Source organism: Myotis davidii, unplaced genomic scaffold (genome assembly GCF_000327345.1).
Source record: "Myotis davidii unplaced genomic scaffold, ASM32734v1 scaffold629, whole genome shotgun sequence".
Classification (NCBI taxonomy): domain Eukaryota; kingdom Metazoa; phylum Chordata; class Mammalia; order Chiroptera; family Vespertilionidae; genus Myotis; species Myotis davidii.
Genome location: NW_006300210.1, coordinates 1,583,061 through 1,593,285, shown reverse-complemented (window position 1 = coordinate 1,593,285; position 10,225 = coordinate 1,583,061). Strand labels below are relative to the sequence as shown.

The following is a 10,225-nucleotide window of genomic DNA, read 5'->3' as shown; positions in this document are numbered from 1 at the left end:
AAAATCGCATAACAGCCGAGCATACACCCAGCAGCGCTGCTGATGCCTGAACGGTATGTGGAATGAAGTGGGCGGGCATCGGGAGGCCACTATGGCACGGGGCAAGCACTATGGGCAGTCTATCTGAAGTGTACCTGGCGTATAAGACGACCCCCCACTTGGAGGCATATTTTTCAGGGCCAAAAAATCGTCTTATACGCCGGCAAATACGGTAATGTGCTTTCAACAGCATCATCATCTTTTAACCCTTTGACATTAAAATGTACAAATAACCTTGAAGCAGGTGTATAGTCTTTCTTTGTCTATTCTCTATATACTATTATCAGATTCTCAGATTTTAAGACTGGGCTCAGATTTTAAGACCAGTCAACCAGTCGCTATGATGCGCACTGACCACCAGGGGGCAGTCAACTTGAACAGATGAAAAGAGAAACAGGTGATTGAGTCTATCAAAGATCACAAGCAGGTGGAGCCAAGCTGCAGTTCGCATTGGGAGGCCAGGCCATCGGCCCAAATTCCGCCACTCCCCAGGCACCGCTCCAGAGGCACAGCACCCCCGGCCCCCATCAACCCCTCCAGCCACATCCTCCCCCGGCAGCCGGGACCAAGGGACGGAGGGAGGGAAAAAAGAGACCACAAACTCCGTCCCTAATATCTGCCTCCTCCTATCAGACGGGAGCCACCCCAGGACTTGCAGGACAGCGTGTAAAGGCAGCCTTGCCACGCAGCTACGGCGACTCCCTGGTCCACCTGGGGTGCGCCTCGGGCACTCACCCCACTTCTCCGAGCCTCAGTCTGCACCCCTAGAAAGGCTGTGGGAGCTCCACCCTAGGGACCCACTTCATAGCTGTGTGTGGCAGACCAGGAGATGCAAGGGGCGGTGGGGGAAGACAGGGGCAGTTGCTCAGCTGACCAGGATGAGCAGGAGCAGCTCCTCCCTGGCCGCCTGCCGCTGCACACACTACTGCATCCCTTGGGGGATGTTGGGTGCCAGTTTCAGCCCGATACCCGCAGGCCATGCTGAGGGACCCCACCAGTGTACAAATCCATGCACTGGGCCTTCAGTTTTAATTATAAACAAACTGTCCCCTGGTGGCAACTTTTCTGCAAAATAATTCTAGTGCCTCTCATTTTGCATGTAATAATAACCATAGGGGTGGGGAGGAAAGGGCCATTGCTTGGCCTTTGATTTTATTTCCAGTTGGTTTTTACATTAAACACCTAACCAAGGTTATAAGGGGTTTATTATGATTTCAACCTTTAATGTTATAAAAGTTTTTAGACCATTATCATTGGTTAATACTTACTATTTGTTTTCAACATGCCTAAGTAAGCTAATAATTCTTCCCATTACATTTATGACAAGTATGCAGACTTTTTGTCTCTATTTTAAGAGTGAGAAACCCAAATTCCACAGATGAGTCAGTGGGAATTCCTGACTGATAAGTCCTGACATAAATCATTACAGAGTACAACCCTCATTCAGGCCATGTTCACTGAGTATGCATTTTAGAGTCTAAGTGACAGTCTTAGGAAACAGCAGCCCCCGTGGATGTTCTTTGGTGTACCATCCTAACGGGTACTCATACAATTAGCTCATTCTTTTTTAAAATTTGTAGAATAAATGATTCAATACTTAGGAGATGCCTCCATCATATTTGCTGTTTGCCCAATCTCAGAAGGTCATCTTAGACATTTACATGTCTTCCAAGTTTTGAGCAAATTAGGGTAAGTGGAGATACTCTTCTGTAAATGAACATTTTCTGGTTATCAATATTGGTTCTCTTATAAATGGATGTAACTACCATGCTAAAAAAAAAAGTACTGTAACCATTTACACCAAATATTCCAATTCTTTCATTGAGTTAGCATATTATCATTCCCAGACATCAGAACTTAACATTGGTTATATTAATGTCATTTCTGTATAATATTTGGTTGGGTTTTGTTTTGATTGGCTTTTTCCATCCCATTTCCCCCCATCCCGCCTACCATTTTGAAATTTATACACATTTGCTACTGTATTTTCATTAAACTTCAGAAATTTGAACATGCATACTTAATAAAGTTTGAGGTTAAAAAGATTTACAGCTGCTTCTGCCAGATGCCTGGGGCACTACCAAACTGGGAACACTTTAAACTAAATTTTTAGCTCTGGATATTATTTTTCTGTATAGGAATTATAAATTTGGGGCACAATGTTATGAATACTGGCTTGTGGTTATGACTTCTCAGGGGAGATTTTTCTTCACTGCACCTGGCACACAGGTAGAAAAAGGCAACTTTCCTAGATGTCTCATTTGACTTCAAATACAGTGGTTATGCAAATGTCTATTAGATTTTCCTCCTTGGATGGGCCTTCTTTGGAGAGAGAATAATCGATTGGCTGCCTCCTGCATAACTCTCACTGGAAACTGAGCTTGCAAGTGCCGTGAGCAAACGAACTCCTGGTTTCATGGGTTGATGCTCAACCACTAAGCCACACCAGCTGGGCTGGGCCTTCTTTATCTCAGGCATTTAGTGTCCCAGCCTTTACCCCATGTTCAGTAGGAGCTAGAATAGATTACCTGTGTGCATTCATGTATTCTGAAAATTCTTTACATTTTGCCTTCTTGGGAATTGCTTTTAAGGCGTGCATTTTCTATCTATCTGTCTATCTATCTATCTATCTATCTATCTATCTATCTCTATCTCTATCTATCTCTGTATCTAGATAGAGATAGAGATAGATAGATAGACAGACAGACAGACAGACAGATAGATAGATAGATATATAGATAGATAAAAGCCTAAGTGACCTTTACAACCAGATGACTGGCTGGTAGCTATGACATGCACTGGCCACCAGGGGGCAGATGCTCAACGCAGGAGCTGCCCTCTGGTGGTCAGTGCGTTTCCACAGCCAACCTCCCGCAGCTGGACAACTCGTGGTCCCTCCCCCGAGCCAGCCCACCCTGATAGCCCCGATTGGCCCCGATCACCAGCCAGGCTGAGGGACCCCACCTGTGCACGAATTTGTGCACCAAGCCTCTAGTTTAACATATTTTTGGTTGATTTTAGCTGAAAGATTATTTCTAGGGTGTCTAGTTCACCCTGCTAGCAGAAACAAATCAGTCCAAAGTTGGGCTTTGAGATTTGAGGATCAGTAAGCATACAGAGAAAGGTTTGTTGGGTAGGGTTTTATTCGGAAGAATCTGAAGTACTCAAAAGTTTCTCCAAAGATAGATAGCACCTGAATGATCCTTTATTGCCCATCAACACGGAGATGAGAACCTAATGGGAGAAAGAGGGCAGGAAAAGATTTGGAAGATTGGATGGGTAGAGGGAAGAAGATGGGAGAAAGGCAAGGAGCCAAGAGAGAAAGGAAACTACTATCTATTTGAGGCAGACTCTGTGATCTGATAAGAGACTCCATGGGAAAAGTAAATAAATGTTTCACCACATTCTCTGGGCTCTTTTTAAATTCAGGATGTCTCAGCTCAAATGTTACAAATATAATATGGCATCAGGATAATGTCAGGAAGCCCACAGTGGTGCCTCCAACCTGTACACATTCTTTTTGTTTCATTGGCCTTCAATTCTTCATTCATAGAATGTGGCCAGCATAGAATTATGTTGAGAATTATTGAATTTGAATAGCTACATTTTATAATATGCTTCTCATTTTACCTTAGGAAATTCTGAGACTCTTGAAATTTAAAGAACTTCCCTACTTGATGAATCAGTAGTGGTTTAAACTTATGTTGCTATGCTTTATGTCAACACTTTTCTGTGCAAAAAAGAAACTTTGGACCTGTTAAGAGAATTTTTTTTCCCCTTTCCCTCAGTAAAGTACACAACCTTGTGTTGACAGTTGCTTTTTTTTTACTCTCAGGTAAATTCCAGGGACAGAAAGCAAAAGTGCTACTACTTATTAATAGCAAAATCAGATCAGTTTCTGTAACAAGAGCTCTTCCAGAAGTACATCTTCAAAATCAGTAACTGATTAAACGTCCCCTTCAGTACATGCTTTTGTAAACTTCCCCAAATGAATGCATATGATGCAAAAATAGCCTATAAAATGCTCAAAACTAAATTTATCTATAATGTGCACAGAATGAAGCCCAGAATTACAATTCTGTCTTCTTTAGGGAATCTGCCAAAAATGGGGAGTGACTTGATTCTTATCCTAAGTGAGACACCTAGGAAGTAGAGGAAATAAGAATATTATCAGGAAGGCACAAGAGCTTGGTCAAACTGTAGGGTTCAGTCACTTCTTAGCTGTGTGATCTCTGTTTCTCCTATAAAATGGTGATATTACCGCATACATTGTGAGATGACACAATGAGCCAAATATATAGAGTTTTAAAATAGTGCTTCAAATAAAAGGGCTCATAACATTTTGGCTGTTATGATCTGTAATTTAGAACAATTGTATGGAGTGCTTTACTGAATAAATTGAGTAGTTGTTATCATAATTTCCCAATTATTTATATCCCAAACAGTTAGAAAATAACAAATTATTTTCCAGGTATTGTTGAGTACTAATTGATATTTGTAGTGTTGACCATATCCCATTTTCTCTCCTACCCAGGTGCTGTAAACTTTTTAATTGTCAAGGAAAGTTTAAATTTTGAAGATTACAGGATATCCTATAGAATAAAGAGGTAATATGCAAATGGTCATCACGCCCTCATGCCATCACACTGTAATGGCTCAGACACTCAACACTGGGGAGAGAGGAATGGGGATCAGCCAGGAACAAATAAGCTTGCGAGAGAGAAATGGGGACCAGCCAGACTGCAGTCTGGTACAGGGACAAGCCGCCCGCCCCACAGTTCCAGGTGCCAGTGGCTGTGCCTGCGCCTGTGGCCGGGAAAGGGACAAGCTGCTCGCCCTGTGGACCCAGACGCCAGAGGCTGGGGCTACGGCCTGGGAGAGGGACAAGCTGCATGCCCCGTGGACCCGGACATCAGCGCCTGCGCCTGTGTCTGCGCCCTGGGGCAGGGACAAGCCGCCCATCCCACAGTCCCGGGCATTTGCAGCTTGCGCCTGGACAAAGCTGCCTGCCACGGTCCCCAGTGGCGGGCAGCCAGCCCGGGTGAAGCTGGCCTGGGTCCTGGGTACCTGTGGCCGACCAGAGGGAGGGAAGCCCAGGTCCCAGGTACAGGGTGAGGCAGAGGCGGTTAGGGGCGATCAGGCTAGGAGGGGAGCAGTTAGGGGAGATCAGGCTGGTCAAGGAGCAGTTAGGGGCGATTAGGCCAGGCAGGCAGAGGTGGTTAGGGGCCATCAGTCAGGCAGAGGTGGTTAGGGGTGATCAGGCAGGCAGGCAGAGGGGTTACGGGCGATCAGGCAGGCAGGCAGGCAAGTGGTTAGGAGCCAGCGGTCCCGGATTGTGAGAGGCAGTCGGACATCCCCCGAGGGGCCCCGGATTAGAGGGTGCAGGCCGGGCTGAGGGACCCCCCTCCCCATGCACGAATTTCATGCCCTGGGCCTCTAGTTGTAATATAATGGTAAGAGCATAGAATAAGGGTCAGAACCAGATTTCAGTAGTTAAGTACTTCACACGCATCTATGACCATGGGTAATACATTTAACCACTCTTCATGTCTATTCATTCTTCTGAAAAACAGAGCAATATAAAATGAAAACTATTTATGTATGATGGGATGGGGTGTTATTCCCTGCCATTCCTTTCCATTTTCTAGAACACTGAATTCTAGAGGCTACATTAATAGAAGGGTGGTTTTTTTGTTGTTGTTGCTTTTTAAAAAATAGAAATGTGGTACCATCTCACACCTGTCAGAATGGCTATTATCAACAAATCAACAAACGGCAAGTGCTGGCAAGGATGTGGAGAAAAAGGAACCCTCGTGCACCGCTAGTGGGAATGCAGACTGGTGCAGCCACTGTGGAAACAGTATGGAGTTTCCTCAAAAAATTAAAAACGGAACTCCCATTTGACTCAATAATCCCACTTCTAGGAATATATCTCAAGAAACCAGAAACACCAATCAGAAAGGATATATGCACCCCTATGTTCATAGCAGCTCAATTCACCATTGCTAAGATTTGGAAACAGCCTAAGTGCCCATCAGCAGATGAGTGGATTAGAAAACTGTGGTACATCTACACAATGGAATACTATGCTGCGGTAAAAAAAAAGGAATTCTTAACCATTTGCAACAGCATGGATGGAACTGGAGAGCATTATGCTAACCTTGGTTCTAGGCTTTATCAGCTGCATATTTTCTCTTTTGACATCCTCACAAATAGCCAAAACCTGCTGTTTAGAGTACAGTTTCCATCAGAGACTTGTACTTCTTGGCTGGGGGTGCAGTGACTAAATAATTCGATGCTTTCTTTACTTATGGAAAAGGAATAAGAGTACAAGCCCATTATCAGAAAAAAAAAATAGCGAGGGTGTAAAATATTGAACCGTCTCAGGGCTTCTCACTTGTTACCATAAAAACCACTGTATTCAAAATGAGGTCACTGAGCAGCTGCTGGCCAGTTTGAATGTACTAGTATACAGTATTAGATTCTATGACTAGTCGTGATACTATTTAACCACTTTTTCAATAAAATGTATTTTTTTTGCAAGTATGGAATAAGAATGACTGCTAAATTATTAGATACTTAAGTTTAGAATTCTAAGTCATTACTGCATAATTCAGTTGCTGAAATAAAATGTAGCAGATGCTACAGTGCAAGTTAATGAGTAATTATTTTTTTGTACTCTGGCCTTTCATTTGTCACAGCCATGTAGGTTAAGTAATTATTCTTTTGCTGCTTATTTTAAGATTTTTCTTTTGTTTATTTAGTTCTTTTTTATTTGTTAAATTCTCCCATTTACCCCAAGTTCTTTGGAAAGTCTTATGGCTCTTAATAACCTACCTCTTTTTGCCCTAACTGGTTTGGCTCAGTGGATAGAGCGTCGGCCTGCGGACTGAAAGGTCCCAGGTTCGATTCTGGTCAAGGGCATGTACCTGGGTTGCGGGCACATCCCCAGTGGTGGGTGTGCAGGAGGCAGCTGGTCGATGTTTCACTCTCTTCGATGTTTCTAATTCTCTATCCCTCTCCCTTCCTCTCTGTAAAAAATCAATAAAATATATTTTAAAAAAAATAACCTACCTCTTTTTAAGTAAAAAGAGAAATTTGAAATTCTTAATTGATTTACTCATTATTGTAAATAAGCCAAAACCACAGTCAAGCTTGTTTACTATTTCATGGGTATTGTGCGGGCCTCAGCTTTCAAGGGCATCTATTCAGCTTGTTACAAACCATGCTTTGGCTCCCCTTCTCCAAAGCTGGCTCCTTCTTAACCAGGAAACAAGGCAGGGACAGGCTTCTTCCCTCTCCCCCGACCACAACCCCTTGTCTCAAATTTCTCTGTAGCTGTTTGTGTCCGGAAGTAAATGTAACCAAAATTAATACCAGAATCAACTCAATTCAACCTACTTTTTAATTAAAAAAAAAACAAAAAAACAAGCTATAAAATAAAGGCCTGGATATTTGGTGTAAACTTTCACAGAAATCTGATACATGTCAGATGAAAGTTTCCAGCAAGCTACCCAATGACAAGGAATGTTGGAGGTGTCAGGAGAAAGTGTACTAGAGTTAGTGGGAATAATGAAACTCTAATGCAGATGTCCATGCTGTTGAAATATTTGGAAGATGGGTTCAGAGAAGGTTGAAAATAAAATATAGCAAGATTCTAGGCCTGTCCTATCCCGCTTGTGTAGATATTTGAGGCAAAAAGAGGAGGAAGCCCTGGCCAGTGTGTCTCAATTGAGTGTTGCCGCAAAAGGTCACAAGTTCAATTCTCAGTTAGGGGTGCGGGAGGCAGTCAATCAATGTTTCTCTCTCTCTTCCCTTCCTCTCTCTCTGAAATCAATATAGTACATAATAGACTCTAAGAAGCTTTGATCAGTTTGATTAAAATGATAGTTGAAACCAGGGGCTATTTTTAAGAATTTAAAGCATTTAAATAGCATTATAGCAAAGGTTAGTGATATTTACATAGTTACCATAAAATTAAGAGGTAAGCCCTTATGTATATCATAAAGTTGAATTTCTGTTAAAGTCTATCTTAATAGTAATATTCAGATATTTGAGCCAATTTCAGATTACGAATATTTATGGGACAGCATTTTTTTGATATGTAATAAAGGTTAACTTTTACTTTCATTATTATTTGTAGTAACAGAAAACAGCAAAAGCCAGTTTATTAATTTGCTTGGGTTACCATAACAAAATATCAACAGATTGGGTGTTTTCAACAACAGAAAATGTATTTTCTCACAGTTCTGGAGGCTGAAAGTCCAAGATCAAGGTGTGGCAAGTTTGGTTTTGATGAGGCCGCTCCTTGGCTGGTAGACGGATGCCTTCTCACTGTGCCTTGGCCTAGTCTTCCCGCTGTGTGTGCACATCCCTGGTGTTTCCTTGGATGTCCAAGTCTCCTCTTCTGCTAAGGATACCAGTCAGGTGTGATGAGGACCCACTCTGATGACCTCATTTTAACGTAATCACCGCTTTAAAGGCCCTATCTCCAAATACAGTCACATTCTGATGTGATGGCAGTTCGGGCTTCAATATATGAAGTTGGCACATTTCAGCCCACAACGGAAGCCAATCTCAGGGCCAGGATCTCTGAGGGTCAGACAGAAAAGGCCCTCCTAGGGAGCCAGAAATAAAAGTGGGACCCAAGCATGTCTGGGGGAGCAGTGGGCCACACTGTGGCTGCCCAGGCAACTCATCCACTTGGACCTTGTGCTAAGTACAGTGCAGTTAGTTTTACAGTCCGTAGTGGGTTTGCCTGACCCACCCTGGCAGGTGTGGGTGAGATCAGCCCAACGGGCAGCATGAGGAAGTGAGTATGGGAGATGCTGAAAGGAAAGAACATAAGGTGGTGAACAGCACTTTTCAATGTTTGACCACTTAATGTTTAAACTATGTTTGCCTTAGGAAGTGAAATTTGCTTACCAATCTGTGGTAATTTAATCACCATGACTTCACTAATTTGGCTTTATCTCAGTCTGTATAAAACTGTTGATTTTTTAAAAATTAGGAATAGGCTCATTAGTTTCCCCTTGAAATAGCTATCGTGTAGTAATACAGTTAAGTGACTGAGATTAATTTGAAAACAAACTACTGTGCATTCCATTCAACTACTTTCTCTGTGCCACACATTGTTTTAACCCCTGGGAAACAGCAATGTACAAAACACAAGATTCCAGCATCATGACACTTTATTTTCTATTTTGAGACAGAAAATAAAATAGATACTTTCACATAGTGGTAAGTGTCTTGGAATGTATACAGGGCGACAAGGTAGAGAACAACGAGGCCTGACCAGCAAGGGTGGAGGAAGGCCTCTCTTAAGTTTGAGCTAAGACCTGGAGAAGATCAACAGAGATAAACATGTCGGAGAGAAACACGGTTAACGCCGCGGTGAATATTGGGCGGACTCCCTCTCTGGGCCCAGACTGATTCCTGCTTTCGATGTCTGCACATCTCGATTATGCAGACACATCTCGAATTTATAAAATTCTTACTCTGCTGTATTACAGACGAGAATCTGCGGTTCAAAGGTTAGTAGGGCAGGTAACTGATTCCGAAGCCGGTCCCTGCCTTCGTGGTCCTGGGTACGAAAAGGCATTACAGGCGAAGACCGACGGGCTCCGGGGAAGGTTCGGCAGCACCGAAGACATGCCGGCCTCCTCTGGGACTTACCCGGGAAGGCACGGGAGGGAGAATCAGAAGACAGCGTCCGTCCGTCCGTCCGTCCTTCCCACCTTCCTTCCCACCTACAACACCTGGCCCGGGTCTCGAGTTCGGAAAGAAGTAAAAAAGCAAGCAAAAGCCCCACAGGCTGCCACTTCTCTCAGGCTTTCTTGACTGTGAAGACGCCCACAACTTAGGCGACGATTTCAAGGCAAGGAGTGAACGTGCAGGCGCGGAGGAGACAAGAACACACCCGGGGGGCGGGTCAGGGGTGGAGGGGTCAATGGGCAGAAAAGAGGACATCTGTGATACTTTCAACAATAAGATACATTAAAAAAAAAAAAATACACACCCAAATTCACCTGCAGCCACGCTCCCCCACACCAGCCCAGTCCAGGTGCTGGGTCTCAGAACCTCGCGATTCGCGCTCCGCGTGACGTCACGTCCGCTGCATCCGCGCCGGCGTTAATAAATGACGTTGCCACTTCCGGCTCCCAGAGGCCGCCAGTGGCGGCGCAGG

General features: G+C 43.7%; 1 long non-coding RNA gene across 1 annotated transcript; it reads right to left on the bottom strand.

Annotated features, from left to right (window-relative positions):
- Window positions 1–8,252: 8,252 nt before the first annotated feature.
- Window positions 8,253–10,225, bottom strand: LOC107185110. Its single transcript, XR_001516025.1, has 2 exons — window positions 10,058–10,225; window positions 8,253–8,449 (listed from the first exon to the last, which is right to left on the bottom strand). It is a non-coding gene; the product is annotated as an uncharacterized LOC107185110 (long non-coding RNA).